This window comes from Callorhinus ursinus, unplaced genomic scaffold (assembly GCF_003265705.2).
Source record: "Callorhinus ursinus isolate GAN/ISIS: 27379988/994484 unplaced genomic scaffold, GSC_fseal_2.0 scaffold23, whole genome shotgun sequence".
NCBI lineage: Eukaryota > Metazoa > Chordata > Mammalia > Carnivora > Otariidae > Callorhinus > Callorhinus ursinus.
The window spans coordinates 13,713,315-13,733,026 of record NW_027397085.1 but is presented as its reverse complement, the minus strand read 5'-3'; the positions used below and the strand labels follow the sequence as shown (position 1 = coordinate 13,733,026).

General features: G+C 38.8%; 1 long non-coding RNA gene across 3 annotated transcripts in view; it reads left to right on the top strand.

Moving 5' to 3' along the window:
• The window catches only part of LOC141374892 (uncharacterized), a 175,463-nt gene that overhangs the window by 19,396 nt on the left and 136,355 nt on the right, over nucleotides 1-19,712 (top strand). For all 3 annotated transcript variants that reach the window (XR_012382067.1, XR_012382066.1, XR_012382065.1), the window contains exon 2: nucleotides 19,367-19,550. This is a non-coding gene — a long non-coding RNA (uncharacterized lncRNA). The remainder of the gene's footprint in view (nucleotides 1-19,366; nucleotides 19,551-19,712) is intronic.

Genomic DNA, 19,712 nt, shown 5'->3' with positions numbered 1-19,712 from the left:
TCTTTCTTTCTTTCTTTCTTTCTTTCTTTCTTTTCTTTTCTTTTCTTCTCTTCTCTTTCTCTTTCTCTTTCTCTTTCTCTTTCTCTTTCTCTTTCTCTTTCTCTTTCTCTCTTTCTTTCTCTCTCTCTTTCTTTCTTTCTCTTTCTCTTTCTTTTCTTTTCTTTTTCTTTTTCTTTTCTTTCTTTCTGCAAATGGAGTTGAAATGGCATCCCTCAGCATTGTTGTCAGGGCTAAATGGATTCCATAGCACACCAGGCACCTTTATGGTAGGAATGAATTGACACATACAAGCTAAATGTTGGGGCCACCCTACTCCTGATATGTTATACAGTCTGAAGACCTAAAGCAAAGAGAGTTCACGGCCCATCACGTTCACTTAATAACTGTTTCAAACCTTTTAATCTGAAACATTGTTTATGTTCAGCTAAGGTTATGTTCAACACTGATGTTGCCCTTGTAAATAATTTTTAAAGAAGATTTATTTATTTATTTGAGAGAGAAAAAGAGTGAGTGCAGGGGAGGGGGAGAGGGAGAGAGAGAGTCTTAAGCAGATGCGGGTCACAATCTCATGACCCTGAGATCATGAACTGAGTCAGAACTAAGAGTCAGAAGCTTAACCAACTGAGCCACCCAGACACCCCCAATATTGCCCTTCTATAGCCACACCAACTTGCCTCGCACCCTCACCCCTTCCTTAAGCCTTGACCACCACTAAATTTCTGTAATTTTATCTTTCCAAGAATGTTATACAGGGGCAATCTGTTCTGGTGTAAGAAACATGCTAGTTACGGTACTAAAGAAAAATGGATATTGCTGATCTCTTTTATTACTTCTCCAGGAGGAAAGAACCTTTGTTACTCAGATACATCCAGTAGTGGACTGATAAGTGTTTAATGGAAGTGATGGGCTCAGAGGAAAAAGCCCTGGAGAAGCCTGACATTGTCGCTGGATTCCCACTGGGAGGGGTGCAGTTACTGTCAGAAGACAATGGAACAGAGTAAATGGAAGGAGAGATTCTTCTGGGGCAAGGGCTTGGGGGATATTTAGGAGTTTGTAGAAATGAGAAACAGAGCACCTGCCATGAATAAGCAAAATTGAGAGAAGAGAAGGCGAAAGGGAATTTTCAAAATTGGTGTATGTTATAGATGGAGAACTCCTTTGGTCATTTCAATAAAGCTATAGTTAGTTGTTTTTTTTTTTTAATTTGTTTTTAACTGTCCAGACAATTCTTTCCTTGAGTGCAAGAGCATATACTAAGAATGGCCATGAAGTGGCTAAGCGGCTGAGCTTTATACAAGAAAACTGACATTTGACATAAATAATAGTTTCAGTAGGAAAAGGTGATTTAAAGCTAGAGACTTACAGTAACAAAATTAGATTTCTTGTCGCAATTCAAGAAAATGATTGTATGGCTATCAGCGCTGAGCTTATTGAGCATTTACGTCTCGAATTTGCTCCCTGGGACTGACCTTTGTTTTCCTTCTCCAACTGCACTGTTACTGCACATTCTTGCCACTGTCACCTTCTTCGTCCACTACTGTGAATTGCAAGCTGAGTTGCAAGCGCCACAGATCTTGCGTCTATTCTTCATGAGAAGTTTAAATTACAGCAGTGATTGGTAAAATGCAGGCTACTTGTATTGTACTTCAATTGCATCTGGGAAACTTTTGATGTAGGAGAAATACCTGTATTGTGAAGAAAAAAGAGTTCCATGGTTCAGTATTCGGCATTTCTGCCTGCTCCCGTATATAGCCCATTCTGTGGGCTGCCTTTTTGCTCTGTTTATGGTGTATTTCAATGCACAAAAGTTGTTTATTTTGATGAAGTCCAGTTTATTTTTCTCTTTTGGCTTTGATGGGATATTGCTCAGTTTTTTCTTCAGGTTAGAATTAAGCTGGTTTTTTAAATGATTCATTGAGTCGTCAAGTGTTCATATCTTTCTTTAGATGTGGAGCCTGACTACTTTTCCTTCTAGAAGCATTGTTACCTGGTTTGGTGTGTGAAGGAACTCTGATTAGAGGCTTATTACAGTATCTAGGAAAAAATAGTTATAAAACATCTTAATAGCATATATATATGCTATTGTATGTATATGTTTTTTACATACATGTATATGCTATTGTATGTGTCTATGTGTGTGTGTGTATGCATTGAGACTAATCAAGTTAAATATTCCTAAAAGTTAAAAGCATGGCTTTCCCCTAGGAAGTAATAACCACCGTATGATCAAAATTTCATGTGTGGTATTATGAATATTCTATTACCTATGAAATGTATAGGCAAAATATATTTGACTAGACTAAGGCTTATATCTGCCTCTTTCATTTTTCTCTGTCATTTCGGTAAAAGGTTTACTATAGAAGTAATATTAAATTAAAAAAACCCAAATCTCTATGAGCCATTTTCAGTGATAGGCAGGGATTTCTTTTGGATGATTTGTCACAACTACTTTGAAAATATTTTCAGAAAACTTACCTGTGGGCTTAAATGAAATGAGGGCCTCCTTTATCGCTCTTGTGCAACCCCAAGCAGAAAGATCCTAATTGGTTTTAAAAAATTATTCTGGCATCACACTCTGCTCATCTGCAGGGAGGGCAAGTGCTATGTCCTGATTAGCACCCTGTGGTCGAGTGTTAATGACCCTGAAAAAGTACTTACTGTGATCATGGGAAGCATCCAATCTCTGAATCTTATTGAAATTTTCCAGCAGGTGAATCCTGCTTAGGAAGTCTCCTGACTAAAACAGGCACAGAAAGTTGGATTAATCAGACGCCTGGTATCTTTTAGTAAAGGTCAGATTTACACCTGTGGAGGTTTATGCATCCTGTATTTAAATGAGTACAAGATGCATAAACCTCCCAAATGAGTCCTGTTTCCCTTTCAGTGTAGGAGTCAGGGCTGAGGGTGTGAGACACCAGTTTGACTGACAAAAACCATGGAAACACAGTTACTCAACATTATACAAGATAGAAGACCCAGACTCCAGGCACAAGGGCAGGAGCCGTAAGACCTACAAGGACTGAAAGAACAGAAAGTTCCTGTAGAAATACAATGCTGCAATAGCTTTTAACTGGCTTTCCCTTTTCTATCCCAAGGCTGACATTTTATGGTTCAGGTTCTTATTATTTCTTGATGATACAGTTTGGATAAGCTTTCACATGGTATCTACCCTTCTCTCTCTTCTTTCTTGGATGCATCACGCCTCTCGAATTGAATTGGTCTTCCCCAAATAAATAACCAGTTGAGCTGTCCCACTGCTCCTCATAACTTTCCAGATTAATCATTTATCTATGTTCTTTAGCTTGGCTTGAAGGACTTCTACTTTCACATTTCACACTATTTTTATAGTCTTCTATCTCCTTATCCTTTTATAATTACTTTAAGTGACATCTGAATGGCTGGTTTCTGAATATGCCCTGTGCGTTCCCTCTTCTGATTAATTTCTATTACTCTTTGCCCCTCTTCAGTCAAAAACCTACTCATTATTTAAGTCTTCTCAACTGCTATCTCCACTGAAGATAAATTCCCTTCTTTGGACGTTCTTTGTCTTTTTTGAATCAGTACTCTTGACTTCTTTTGTAGTACTTTTTTCATTTTATTTCCTGTGAAAATGATTGACTTACTTTCTCATATACCCTAATTAAGCCAGGGCTGTTTCATTTATGATAATCTACAAGTAGAACTCCTAGGACCTAAGAGCTTTGTTAAAGTTTTTTTTTTTTAAAGAACTTTAAAAATATACAGCTGGGCCCACCCCGTTGCATCATCCCAGGGTGGCTGAACTCTGTACATGAGCGCTGGCATCTTGTGCACATGAACCTGCTGACATAGGTGAACATGGGACTGATGAGCCGTCCTCCAGGACAGGGAGTCGGGATGGGGAAGGCCGGGTCTCTTAGGACAGATTGTTGCTCCATGAAAGGTGGGTGATCAGGGAGCTCATTGACATGGAGATCTCCTACCTGCACAAGCTCAGGCTCTGTCCCTCAGATGGCAGGAGCCACCTGCAACAGCTGCCCCAGGGAGATATGGATGTCCTGTTCTCAAATACAGAAGATACCCAGGTGAACAACACATTTCTTCATGATCTGCAAGAGACGGCCTCCAGGGAAGAGGAATAAACACACCTAATTGATGCTATTATCTCATTTTACAGTTGAAGAAACTAAGGCACAGAGAGAGAGAGAGAGAGAGAGGAAGTAGTAACTTGCTCAAGGTCAAGGCGGCTAATGGTAGAGCCTGGATTTGAATTTGGGCCCTCCGCTTGGGGAGCCAGTGCTCTTAGCTGCTGCACTGAACAGCTTCCAAGTAGTAGAAAATGGGATTAAAGCCTGCATATTGTATGTTCTTTATTCCCTTGAAAATATAGTTCCTTATTCAAACAAAACAAACAAGAGAAAACAAAAACATCAGAAAGGAAGAAATTAAACCTAGAAACTATTCGGTTGTAAAGATGAATGGTAAGCAAAGAAATTCCTGAACAATGTAGGTACTCTAAATATTTACTAAAAAAAACTAATAATGATAACTAATTTGGAGTGCTTAAAAAAGAAAGTTGAATAAAAATATTAGACATTTAAACACATGGAAGATGGATTCTAAGGTCCTTGTATGGTTCAGGAGGAGGGTAGAAATACAGATGAAAATTCAAGTACTTATGTTAAAAATTGAAGTATAACCACTGGAAGCAGGGAAATCAAATGATTACTTCTAACCAGTGAACAGAAGAAAAAGGAGTGGAGGGGTGCCTTGGTGGTGTAGTGGGTTAGGTGAATGACTCTTGGTTGTGGCTCAGGTCGTGATCTCAGGGTGGTGCGACTGAGCCCTGTGTGGAGCTCTGCGCTCAGTGCAGAGTCTGCTTGAAATTCTCTTTCTCTGCCTCTTTCCCTGCTTGTGTGATCTCTCTCTTTCCCTAAAATAAATAAATATTTTAAAAAAAGAAAAGAAAAAGAAGTGGAGAATATTTGATTGGTCCAAAGAAGGGAAGAAAGAAGAACAAAAAAGTACTTCCCTCTGCAATTAAAAAATGTTAAATAGAACACATAAAATAAAATGTTAAGAGTAACTAAAAATATATTAGTGAGTTGGCTAAAAATACATAATCCCACTATGTTCATTTTATTCCTATTGCATAGCATATCAAAAACAAAATGTCATAAAAATATTGAAAAGCTATACAAGGCAAATATTAACACAAACTAATGCAAGGGAAGTTGGAATGGCCAAATTAATATCAGTCAAACGAGGTGTTAGGGCAAAAAAAGTATTAATAGGAATAGAGAGTCATTCTATAATGCTGAAAGAAACAATTCATTATGAAGATATAATAATCTGCTTTTAAGTTCTTAACATATTTCTAAATTATCTAAGTTAAAATTGCAAAGAATCACAAAAATAAAATGATAATTCTATGACAATAATGGAAACTTTTAGTAAATCTCTAATGGTAAGTCACCTAGAGAAGAAAATAAGAATTAAAAAAATTGAGTGTGACTTCCTGGTCAAATTCTGAGCCCTCAAATTAGAAAAGACATCTTTAAAAGCTTATCTAAAATATTTACAAAAAGTGATCATGTTCTAGGCTTTAATACAAGTCCCTACAAATATAATTCATGGTATTATATAGACCACAATCTTTTTTTTTTTTTTTTTAAGATTTCACCCATTCATTTGACAGAGAGAGAGAGAGCACGCACAAGCTGGGGTAGCAGGAGAGGGAGAAGCAGGCTCCCCACTGAGCAGGGAGCCCGATGCAGGGCTTGATCCCAGGACTCTGGGATTGAGACCTGAGCTGAAGGCAGACACCCAACCCACTGAGCCACCCAGGTGCCCCTAGATCACAATCTTTGACAAAATGCAGAAAATAAAAAATTGATAACAGAAGAATAGACAGATAAATGAATGGAACAGAATAAAGAGTACAGGAATAGACTCACATAAATAGAGTCAACTGATATTTGACAAAGGAGCAAAGGAAACACAATGGAGAAAATATATTATCTTCAACAAATGGTGCTGGAACAAGTGGACATCACATGCCAAAAAAAAAAAAAAAGAATCTTTAGAAGATAACATAGGAGAAAGTGTAGATGACTTGAGTGTGGTGATGACTTTGAGGTTCAAAACCAAAGGCATGATTCATGAAAGAAATAATTGACAAGCTGGACTTCCTCAAAATTAAAAACTTCTGCTCTGCAGAAGAAACTGTTAAGAAAAGGAGAATACGAGCTACAGACTGGGAGCAAATATTTGCAAAAACATACTGGTAAAGGACTATTACATGAAATAGCCGAAGAATTCTTGAAATACAATGATAAGAAAACAATGGACCAAAGACCTGAATAGATACTTCACCAGAGAAGATACACAGATGACAAAATAAGCTCATGAAAAGGTACTCCACACTAAAGTGAATTTCAAATTAAAATAACAGTGAGATAACACTAGACATGTATTAGAATGGCCAAAATCCAGAATGCTGACAACACCAAACACTGACAAGGAAGTGAAACAATAGCAAGTCTCAGACATTGCCGATGGGAATGCAAAATGGTACAACCACTTTGGAAGACAGTTTAGCAATTTCTTACAAGACTAAACATACCTTTACCTTATAATCCAGCATTCATATTCCTTGGCATTTGCCTAAGGGAGTTGAAAACTTCTGTCCACACAAAAACCTGTTCATAGAAGATGTTCACAGAAGCTTTATTTGGATTGCCAAAACTTGAAAGCAACTAAGATGTCCTTTAGTAGGTAAAATGGATAAACAAACTGAGGTACATCCAGATAATGGGATATTTTTCAGCGCTAAGAAGAAATGAGCTACCATGCTATGAAAAGACGAGGAATTTAAATGCATATGACTAAGTGAAAAAAATCCAACCTCAAAAGGCTACATACTATGTGATTTCAACTATATGACATTCTAGAAAAGGCAAAAATATGGAGATGGTAAAAAGATCAGTGGCTGCTGGGTTTGGTGCAGGTAGGGAGGGATGAGTAGGCAGAGTACAGAGGATTTTTAGGGCAGTGAATCTATTCTGTATAATATTATAATGATAGATACATGTCATTATATATTTGTCAAAATGTAGAATGTACACGAAGAGTGAACCCTGTTATAAACAATGGACTTTGGGTGATGACGTGTTGATGTAGGTTCACCGACTGTAACAACTGTACCACTCTGGTAGGGGATGTTGATAGTGGGGATGGCTGTGAGTGTGTGGGGTTGGGGTACATGAAAACTCTGTTTTTCTCTTTCAACTTGGCTGTACACCTAAAAGTGCTGCAAAAACTAAAGACATTTAAAAAAAAATGGTAACAGGCAGTTAAAGGAATTCTACTCTATATATTTGGAAACTAGTTATGAACTTAAATCTGGTTATAAAAATAAAACATGAAATTACATTTTAAAGATTAATATTACCTTATTTAAAAATTATATATAATGAGAAAAAAACATCAGAAATATAAGAGACTGAGAAACAGGTGTAATATGGTATAAGAAGAGGGAGAGTAAAAGTGTTCTAGAATCCGTAGATTAAAAATGTGCCATTTTATACTTGATTGAAATGATTAGAGAAAACAAAGTTTTTGAAAAACTGGAAGAAGTTGGTTTTAGATAGAATCAACCAACTGACATTATAAAAATGTAAATTTTCCCTAAATCAGTCTATAAACATTAGAATGCCAAATTATCAACAGACTTTTTCTGAAATTTGACAATCTGGCTAATGATTATCTGAAAAACTACATGTGAGAAGAAACAAATTCTAAGTCAGAAGAAATATTAACAGGACTTGCCTTGGCGAATAGTAAAATGTGTCATGATAATGCGATCCTGAGGTACTCTGAAGGTAAATTTAACAATATATGGAAATTTATATGATGAAGATGGCAATTCAAATCTATGAGATAAAGTGGACTATTTAGAAAAAAAATAATGCTGGGAAAATTGTACAGTTATTTGGAAAATAATGAACCCCCATTCACTAGTATAAATTCTAGATAGACCACAGAGTTAGATGTATGCATACAAAAACAAAAAACCAAAAAACCAAAAAAAAACAAACCCTAACCAACCAAAGAAGAAACTGTAAAAGCAGTAGAAAGAAGCATAGTTGTCTGATTTTAAATTATATTTGGGTGGATAAGTCTTCCTAATTATGAATTGACATGAAATCCAAGACCCATAAAGGAAATTTAGATGATGATGGACAATAATAGGAGTTATCAATATTTATGGAGAATTTTCTAAGCGCTAGGCATTGTTATGAGCTCTTTAAATGTTCTTTTACTCAGTTAATACCCAAACCCAAGGAGGTATACAGATTTTACTACTACACTTTTTCATAGGTTTGGAGAATGATGCAGAGGGAGGTTAAGTAACAGTAAATAAATGGTAAAGTTGGAATTGTGGACCCAGTCAATTTGATTTTAGGCTCCAGTTTCTCTCTGTCACTACATATACTACACAACACCACCTCATATAACACAAAAAATGTGCACTGAAAAATTCTGTATAAAATTAAAAGAAAAATGACAAAATTGTTAAAATACCTACTGACAATCAAAGGCCATTATGCCTTACGTATGATAAACAGTTGAAAATTAATAAGGGGTGCCTGGGTGGCTCAGTCGGCTAAGGGTCCAACTCTTGGTTTTGGCTCAAGTTGTGAGCTCAGGGTCCTGAGATCGAGCCCCACATTGGGCTGCACGCTGGTTGTGGAGCCTGCTTGATTCTTTCTCTCCCTTTGTCCCCCACTCACACCCCAGCTCTCTCTCCCTCTCAAAAAAAAATAAAAAAAGACACACCAGAATATAGATAAATGAACAAATTTCATGAAGAAATAATTCATAAATAAGGAACACAAATGATAAATAAACATATGAAAAGATCTTCATTCCTGGCAATGAAGTAATACAAATTAAATAATTAGGTAGCTTTTATAATGTTAAATTATTAAGGATTACAATATTGGCAATATCATTGTGTCAAAAGTATGGAGAAGTAGTTCGTCTTTTGCATATTATTAGTTGGTGGCAACTTATGTTGATACAATATTTAGAAGTGGCTGTTTACCTATATCAAAATCAAGTATTTAAAAAAGCATTTCCATATCTGGGAATCTATTTTATAGATATAATGCCACATATATACAGAAGTGTGTGTGTAGTTAATATATCACATATATATGATTATACCTTATAATATTGTTTATAATTGCAAAAAAGTTGAAGTCAACAAAACTTTCATCAATAGAGAATTAACTAAATTCACAATAAGCCAAAGAATTAACAGTGATGATTTTCAGAGGGAGAAATGGAGGGTCATGGGGGAATTCCAGTTTTTTTCTTCTTGCATGTTTTTATTTTAATATCTTACAATATTAAAGTAGTACTTCTGCAGTAAGAAAAATAAGATATTTTTTAGGAAATCAGAGGGGGAGACGAACTATGAGAGACTATGGACTCTGAGAAACAAACTGAGGGTTCTAGAGGGGAGGGGGGTGGGGGGATGGGTTAGCCTGGTGATGGGTATTAAGGAGGGCACGTACTACATGGAGCACTGGGTGTTATATGCAAACAATGAATCATGGAACACTACATCAAAAACTAATGATGTAATGTATGGTGATTAACATAATAGAAAATGTAAAAAAATAAAATAAAAAAATAAGTAAAGCATAATATAAAAAAGTTATTTTTAGAAAAAGTCTACAGTTATTAAAACAGGCTAGTAATACCAACAAACACTCATAAGTGGATATAAGCACTATATTACAAAGATTAAATTATGGTGATGGAGGATAATTTTAGGAATTCAAGGTTGATTTGATATTAGAAAATTTGCTTGTGGTTTATCAAAAGTCAAAAGAAAACAGATTTTACCATTTTAGTAAATATCTAAAGATTTTAGATGTCACTTCCAATTTTAAAATATCTTAGTAGACATAGATGGGTATCTCACTAAAGTGATTATCTATTGGAAATGAAGAGCTAACATCATACATGATAAAAACCTCTGGAATAATTTCTTGGACATTTGTAAATAAAAAAAAAAAAACAAAGATATCCCAAGGATGCCCAAAGATACCCACTATTCTCATTTGACAAGATTTTGGACATTTCAATAAGAAAATAATCAGGGCACCGGGTGACATATGCAAATGATAAATTATTGAACACTACATCTGAAACTAAGTACATACTATATGTTGGCTAATTGAATTTAAATAAAAAAAAAGAATCAGGGAAAAGAAAAATATTTGTTCAAATGATATCACTGCCTACTCAGAAACTTTAGAGAATAAAATTACAATAAGGGAGATGTTCAGCAAGATGTGCAGTTACCAAGTAGGCATATAAAATATCTACAGCTTTTCTATATACAGTGAAAACCAGTTAGAGGAAAAGGGAGATCCCATTTATCTTCATAAATAGTTCAATGGCTAGAAAGTGGTCTGCAAATACAATGAAAGAAGATATTAAACTGTTACACAAAAGGTGGTAATGATAACTTTCTAAATATTTACTGTAGTTATCGCTGGTGGGATAATGTTGCATACTAAAAAATGCTGTTTTAATTTTCCTTTTATCTTCTAAAAATCTCATTTGATCTGTGTTATTTTTTGTTTTATAAGCTTTCTATGTTCTACAATAAGAAAAATTACAAATAATTTTAAATGTGTTATAATCTGATTGCTAAATTCCCTAGAACATCACTTGTAAATCGATGATTGCACTGGTAATCCACATTTCAATTTGTACTGTCGAGAAAATATCAAAATTTGCATAACATTTTACCCAACATATGTCAATTCATTCTGCTGTGTTTTCAAAAAATAATCACGGGAGATGAGTGTGGCCGCCCGGTCGGAATGAGATTCAGCATTTGTTCTGTGTATTTCAAACATCTTAACACATTGGAAATGTGCTGCTCATTTACCAAAGTGTCACAGCTACTTCTGTGGGCAATTTTTAGCAGAGTAATCTTTTGAATATTTAACCATCCACAATAAAACAGAATGTTCCAAATTCTGTGTAGCTAATCTTTTAAATAAACAAAATGAAGTTCACGTGCTTTGACGTACTTAGGGAGGAAAGGGCCTCTCCACAGTGGAGATGAATTCTGAATCGCCGTCGGAAGCTATGTTACCACCCTTGCATCGTGTTTTAAGGCAGATGCTAGTCCTAATGATCATATAATGTATACTTGTGGGGTTTGTGTGCCACCGTGCTGCAGAAAACCTTTATTTTCATAAATAGTGCCACAGGGTGGTCGGGAGAGATTCCGAGTCCTTCACCCCTTTCCCGGGGCTTTAAACATAAAGGGCAGCCATATAGAGTACTCTCTCTGCTATTGAGCTAAAACCCAGTGGGATATTAAGAGCAAGTTCTGAGGTAATTTCAGTTAAACCTTCTTTGCTAAAGCGGCTGACATGTGAGACAGACCCCGAAAGAAGGGCCGGAAGGGGAGGAGAAAGGAGGAGAATTGAATGTGATGCTTCGTATTTGAGAACGAAGCATTATAAACAAGTCTGCTCTTGAGTAAGTCAAGAAACATATAAAAACAAGATTTCTGAGTGAGGCAGAATGGGAGCGAGATAGGGCCAAATCAAGTAGAGGGGAAGGGGAAGTAGAGACAAGGGTTAAAACCAGGGTTGTGGGGGTACTCTTTTGGGGTATGTGTTACAATGCAAGGAAGTTGCACTTGCCTGCCTTCTCTTCCGAGGCTGGGGCACCCCTCATGCTCTGCTCTCAGCTACAACTCTGATTTGCTCGACTGTGCCAATGATACCTGGAGAACCCAGTTATTTGGGCTATGGATGGTCAGCAAGGAGACCCGGATTATCACTTTTTGTTTTTACTGCTCCCCTTGGTGGTAATAGGCTGGAGGTTGTAAAAGATCAGTGTGCTAAGAGTGACATAGGGACTTGTTAAAAATGGTGATTCCTGGCCACCTCTCCTGCTGTTTCTGATTTGGTAGGTCTGCCCTAGCACACGGGAATATGCATTTTTAATCAGACCTCTGGGTGATGTAGATGTGACTTCCGTGTCCTTGGAAAGCGAGAGGGAAAGCTGAATGGGATCAAGTGGCAAAACAGCATAGGAAATTGTGGGCAGTTGGCTTGCCTCAGCATGTTCTCTGCAATCCCTGATTTACTACGGTGACCTCTCAAGTGCGGAAGAGTGAGTGTGAGAGAGTGAACCCACCGAGGAACATGAATGAATTGCGGCCCAGAGTCCTTCCCTCATGGGACGTGCTCTTTGTATTGGCGACCTCCAGAGGGGAAGTCAAGAGACAGTGACAATTTGAGAGGAATGGTTTCTACCAGAATCATGCCGTTTTCCTTCTTATCAGTTATCTCAGAATTTACAAGGCCCAGAGAGGAGAAAGTGGATGGGCAGATGGCTCAGTACACGGTACATTATGTTATTACCAAGGCTTAGTATGACTGTGGGTTGAGTCGAGTGATCATCTCACAGAGAGAAAAATAAACTTCCACAGAGCTAATCCTGACCCATTTGAGACTTCGTAAGTGAACTATAAAATTACAACTGTGCAAGAGGGACTCCATAGAAGCCATGTTTATAAATACATGTATTTAGCAAAGCCTGAAAAGCACAGAGAGTCTCCAGCTCTAATCAGCCCATTTAAAAATTGTGCCTACCAAAGCTCTAGTATAATAGACCCATTTGATCTTTATTTTAAGAGAGCTAAAGACTGCATATTCTACACAGAACTTTGCTCTGTGAATAGGTCATTAGTGTGCAATTAGTCACTTTTTTAGCCATTAATTTTAAACCACTTATTGCAGAATTATTTCTCAACTCTGCCTGCCAAGAGTACATACGTGTTAAGGTACCCATTGTACCAATTCACAAAATTGCTGGGAATGGTGGAGTGAGCTGATTGAATGGCTCCATTTTCAGATTGTGGGCTCCCACTTGGGGGATTAATTCAAAGGTGGGTTTTTCACCATCATACACACAGTAAGACTTTTGAAAGTCTGGGAGTGCAGTGAAAAAGGATTTTAGAAGGCACTTCCCTGGTAGAAAAGACTAAGGAAGAAGACTAAGAGGGAAAGCAACCACCTAGCAGGGTCACCCTGCAGGTAACTCTCTGCCATGACCTCCGGAGGCCTGGTCCTTGAGCTTAGTGGAGTTAACATAGAGCCAAGATGTTGGAATAATGCCAAGGAGGAAGAACAGATGTGTCAGATTTTAACTTGGAACCACAGATTTCATGATCAGAAGGGGATAATATTTGGTGATGGGGAATTTGGTCAAACTGTTCGATTGGGCCAGGTGGTGGGTAGGAGATGGCAAGCCCATCACTATAGGTGTATGGTGCTATGTTAAGATCTAGTTCATCCTCTTTCAAATAGTTCTAGTTCAGGTGCGCCTGGGTGGTTCAGTTGGTTAAGCGTCCGACTCTGGATCTCAGCTCAGATCTTGATCTCAGGGTTGTGAGTTGAAGCCCTGTGTTGGGCTCCACGCTGGGTGTTGAACTAGTTCTAGTTCATAAGCTTGTTTTTATCAAGTGGTATGTTCTAGAGGTAAAAGTCTGGTATGGATTATAACTTGAGGAACTGCCAAAGCTTCTTTCCTGAGCCAGAACATCTGGAAGAAAAAAGATGCATCATTTGGACATGGAAGAACAATGTTCTGGAGTTTGAGGCATCACAGATTGTTTCCCTGAGATAACCCTGTATATGCAACGACATCAAAACTTTTACAGCCAATTTTTGATTAATACAGATATTTTGTGAAGCTAGAGCTACCTGTAGGACTTCAGTAGATTCAGATGTTTATAAAACCCACAAAGTATCCTCAGTCATAACAGTATCACTCATTAGGGTCTTTAGAATGATATAAAGTTAGACAATGACTAGCATTTTCCACATAGTTTTGATACAGTAACATCTGGTTGTGATGACTTGTTAGCTAATTGTTTGGGTTATGGGATTATAAAATTTGTGAAGTGTTACAAATTCTTTTTAATGAAAAAAAGTCTAACGAGGGAATGGAAGGCAAATTCGGTTCCGTGAAGTACAACCAGGGGACAAGCAGGAAATGGAATGCTCCCAAGCAACATTTCATCTGTTGCACTTTTCATCCCCGTTAGCGTTTCACATGTTCATTTTCCAGTGCAAATTTAAAAGAAAGTTTACCTACATTAAAAATGAATTTAGGGCGCCTGGGTGGCTCAGTCGGTTAAGCGACTGCCTTCGGCTCCGGTCATGATCCCGGAGTCCCGGGATCGAGTCCCACGTCGGGCTCCCTGCTCGGCAGGGTGTCTACTTCCCTCTGACCCTCTTCCCTCTCGTGCTCTCTCCCTCACTCTCTCTTTCAAATAAACAAATAAAATCTTTATGAAAAATGAATTTAATAATTACTTAGGGTTGGTGTTCACAGCAACATTGCAGTACATGTATTAGAGTAGAAATTTACCTGTTCCAGGGGTTTCCAGGCACTGGCATTTTCACATGATTAGACATTCCTTCCATTTCCCTTTCCTTTTTACCAGCTGTGTACCCAGACCAAACCCAAAGGACAAAAGCTTATTCTAGAACTTGGGAAAACCAGCATGACATCATAAAGATGATGAACCAGGAAAAAGCGAGAACCCCTGTCAGAACTCCAACAGTATGGTTCCTACAGTTTGCTTGTTGTCATAATTATTTTTTTCCAAGGAACATCCACACTTTCCCACTGCATTCTCTTGGTAGAGTCCACATTTTACTTTGTTTTGGACAGGAAAAAAAATGATTATAGGTTTCTGTTTTCCTCATTGATGAGTCATCCTGACTTTGAAAGCTGAAGGGAGGATTGAAGAGTTTATACTCAAATGAGATAAGACTCTTTCTGCCTGATAAGTATCGTCTTCCGTGTCTCCCAACTTTTAGACTATGCATTTGCCGTTGTTCAGAGAATAGTCTGTGGAATGATTCTCAAAGTGTATAAGTGCCTCAGGGAAACTTCTAAAGTGAAAGTTCCCTGATAATATTTTTTTAAATGTTTTTTAAAATTTTTATTTATTTTTTAAAAATATTTTATTTATTTATTTGACAGAGAGAGACACAGCGAGAGAAAGAACACAAGCAAGGGGAGTGGGAGAGGGAGAAGCAGGCTTCCCGCCAAGCAGGGAGCCCGATGCGGGGCTCGATCCCAGGACCCTGGGATCATGACCTGAGCTGAAGGCAGACGCTTAACGACTGAGCCACCCAGGCACCCCCCTGATAATATTTAAAAAATCTTTTAAACATGAGTCATACAAATGATACGAATGTGTATGTCCTTTCTATAGTATAGGAATATCCCATGTTTAATCACATAGAAGAGGTTTCTCTGAAATCTGTGAATTTGGGAAGACTTTAGGTGGCTTGAAGGAAAGGGACATTTGGTGCAGTCAGAGCAGTGAACACTCTAGTTGGCCACTCCTGGGGGGGTGTACCCCACTTTCCCAGGCACAATCAGTCACTAGTTTTGTTATCCCTGAGGGGTAGTATGACTAGGAGGGGGCTTCTCAGATGCTGGTCATATTCTGCTTTTTGATTTTGGTGCTGATTACATGGGTGGGTTCATTTTATGAAAAGCATTTATGTGCTTTTCTGCATGTGTGGAACACTTTCATAAAAAGTTAAAAGAATGTTTGGTGTCTGATATTAAGGGGGAAAATGCGGTCATGTTTTTGATAATAGTAGCAACAACAAAATCCCTTCCCTCCTATTCCCACCACATCCTGTGCACACCTCCACTTTTGCATTTCCCACATTATGTTCCAATTATCTGTTATGTAACTGTCCCCACTATTAGACCATGAACACCACTAGAGTAGGGAAGAAGATAGTTGGCAGAAAATGTCTAGAGCGGTGCCTGGCTCTGGTTTGAGCTCCCTCGTTGACTGTTAGTACATCAGCAATTTAATGAAAAGGGAAATGGATTTTGGTTTTTACTCTGCATGTGGGTAAACACGTTGTATGGCTCCTAAAACCTTGCTAGGTCTACTTGTCATGTAGAAAAAGAAGAGATTTCAACACAGGATGGCTAAGACTTTTTCCTGTTTGAAAATTCTATGAGATCATATTAAAAATACAGTATAAACACCAGAAATATTTTAGAATGTTAAACATATCCCATGTTGATTGAAATTAGTGAAAATAAGGATAACCTCCAAAATGAAAACTGCAAATAAAAGATGGTTTTAAAATGTAAGTAGGTCTTCTGATTTATGAAAATAAAAATTGAGTTAATCCTCTGAGTGTCATATTTCCAAGTTTAATCCAGTCTTTCATTTTCTTTGAGAGAAAAGCATTTTATATAACTTGAATTTGTGATGATAAAGCAAAAATAAAAGGTAAGAAACCACTTTCTCTCTCTCTCTCTCTCTCTCTCTTTTTTTAAATTTTATCCATTTATTTGACAGAGAGAGACACAGTGAGAGAGGGAACACAAGCAGGGGGAGTGGGAGAGGGAGAAGCAGGCTTCCCGCTGAGCAGGGAGCCCGATGTGGGGCTCGATCCCAGGACCCTGGGATCATGACCTGAGCCGAAGGCAGACGCTCAATGACTGAGCCACCCAGACACCCCGAAACCACTTTCTCTCTTAAGAAAATGTGCTTCTAGACAAGAAAGAGTAATAGAGACTGGATTTTTCCTCCTCCCTAAAAATTGGATAAAATAGAGGAACACTGATTTCCAGGCATTGTGTATGAGGTGGTGTAGGACTTACCTCTGAGAGTGGGAAGCCAGGTGCTATTCTTCAAGATGAGGGAGGAGTGACCCCCCAGGTGACTGAGAGACCATCAGGAATTCCACTCCCACCATAGGCCTGAGCAAGGGCTAGGAGCCTGAATGGTTTGTTTCAAAGGATGGACTGCCACTATAGTTCAGAGGACCAAGGTGCCCCCTCCAGTGTCTCGGTAGGGGTGGGGGGACCCCACAGAAAGCTGTGGCATGGGCAGGGCCCTGGAAGAGAGCTGTGATGTGGGCAGCACCCCATCCAGCCACAGGGATGATACTCCCACTCCAGTGGGTCCAGAAGACAGAGTACTGAGCGAGGGAGGGTTATTCTTGAGCCTCAAGGCCTAATGGAATTTGCCCTGTTAGATTTTGGACTTAGAATCTCTCTGTCACTCTTTTCTTCTTTCTTCTTTCTCCCTTTTAGAATGGGGATGTCTTTCCTAAGCCTGCCCCACATTGCATTTGGCAGCACATAACCTGTCCGGTTTCAAGGGTTGGCACCTGGAGGGGAGTTTTGCCTCAGGATGAATGGTCTTTCGAGTGTTATCCAGATCTGATGTGGATGACACATGCTTGAGACTTTGGACTTTAGACTTAGAGTTGATGCTGGAAAGAGCCAAGATTTTGAGGGATAATGAATGTAATAACATTAGTTATATATTAATGATGTGGGTGAAATGAATGTATTTTGCATCTGAGAAGGACATACATTTTGGGGTTCAGGGGTTGGAATGCTGTGGACTGAATGTTTGAAAATTTATGCCCTGAAAATTTATGAAAAAATCCCCAATGTGGTCGTATTAGGATGTGGGGCCTTTGGGAGGTGATGGTGGTGGAGCCCTTATGCATGAGATTAGTGCTCTTATCAAAGAAACCCTGAAAACTCTTTTGCCCCTTCTGCTGTGTGAGGACACAGCCAGAAGACAGCTGTTTATATGAGGAAGTAGGCTCTTACCACACACTGAATTCGCTGGTACCTTGATTTTGGATCTCCCAGCCTTCAGAACTGTGAGAAATAAATGTTTATTGTTTAAGCCTCTAAATATATAGTGTGTGTGTATCTATCTATCTGTCTGTCTATCTATCTATCTATCTATCTATCATCTATTCATTCATTAATTCATTCATTCATTCAGTAGCAGCCTGGATGGAAGAAGACATCATTCCTTAAACATAGCAAGTGAGGCTCCTAGCCATGCTCTGGTCTTCTTCCCCATTCCCCTCCCCCACTACCCTTACCCTATAGGTTAATGGTTTTTTCCCCATGGCTGGCTTGGCTAGGAGTGAAAAGAATAGTTATATTGCTTTTAACTACCAACCAAGAGGGAAGGACAAAAATCACCCCATCAGCTGGAGCTGAGTTAGACAATGGGTAATTTTTTCCCTGCATTTTATAAATATGTCCTTAAACCTGTTTCAGTATTAGAAAAACTGTGCTTTAGTATTTGACTGTCAGATGTTATCTTGTGTGCACGTTAGGGCTTTCCCCCCAGTATTTCTGGTTTTCTTCCCTTCCAGCCCATCACAGGGCTGTATTTCTCAGCCATGTTGTGCCTAGCTGGGGCCACGTGATCAGTCTTGGCCAAAGAATTGTGAGAAGTGATGCGTGTCATTTCCAGGCTGGAACATTGAGCCATTGATGTGAGATCATCGGAACTCTTCATCCTCTGTGCACTGATCTGTAATTTTAGGGAAGGTAGCTGCTTTGCCAGCCTGAATTCCTGAGTGATGGTGATGAGCACAGCCTCCCTGCCTCTCTGTGGTTGGACACACAGTGTGACGGAAAAATGGACCTTTTTTGTTTTAAGCCACTAAAACTTCCTTCCACATACGAAGCGTATTTGTAGGACTAGATGATAGGTTTTCATATATTTTTAAAAAATGTGAACATTTTAATAACATAAATGGTAGAGAAAATTTATAGCTTTAGGTAATTTTTTTTTTTTTTTAGAGACGTGGTGTGGTAAAACAGAAAACACATTAGCTTTAGACTTAGACTGGGGTCAGGTCAGCTTTGTTACCTCAAGGTCAAGGCCGGTCATTCCCTGAGCTCCTCAGATGAAGAGGATATACCTGTATCCGCACTACTGTGATTTTTAAGTAAGACCATTCTATGTGAAGTGCCTGGTGCAAGAATAATAATAGTTAACCTGTATTTACTACTTAAAGCATTTTAGGCCCTGGTCTAAAGTCTTTATACAGACTGCTCTGGAGGAAGTTGCATTCCCTCAAAATTTATAACCTGCGATGTGACTGTATGTGCGGATGGGATCTTTGGAAGGTGTTTAGGGTGAGATGAGGCCATGAGGGTGGGGCCCTTGTGATGGCATTAGGAGTTTTCCAGGAAGAGGGGCGGAGAGACGTGAGAAGACAGTGAAAAGGTGGCGGTCTGTAAGCCCGGAAGAGGGTCCTCACCAGGAAGCAAATCCGGTCAGAACCTCGGTCTCCGACTTCCCTGCCTCCAGAGCCATGAGAAAATAAACTTCTGTTGTTGAAAGCACCCAGTCTCTGGCATTCTGTTACGGCAGCTCGAGCAAACTAACACATATTCATTCACTTCATCATTATAACAGCTCTCTGAAAGAAGTCCTATTATTATTCTCTTTCTACAGAGAGAAAAACTAAGGATGAAGAAGAAAGTGACTTGCCCAAGGTCACAGTGATTCCAGCCCATGCAGTCAGACTCCAGACACATGCTCTTAACCACCGCGCAATATATGAGAACACAAGAGTAAATTCTCAAACATAAGCCACCTGTTAGTACTGACAAGCTCATTGGAGGAGGCGCCCTGCCAGGTCAGTGAAATGCCCTCGTGTTCCATATTGTGGCTCCTCATGGGACAGGGTGTAGTGCAGCTGGTGTAGTTATCTGGTTGCTCACTTATAATTATAGGGTGCAAAACAATAACTGTTGGTTTTGAGCCCAGAGGATAGGCCTTTGGAGCTGTGGGGTTGGGG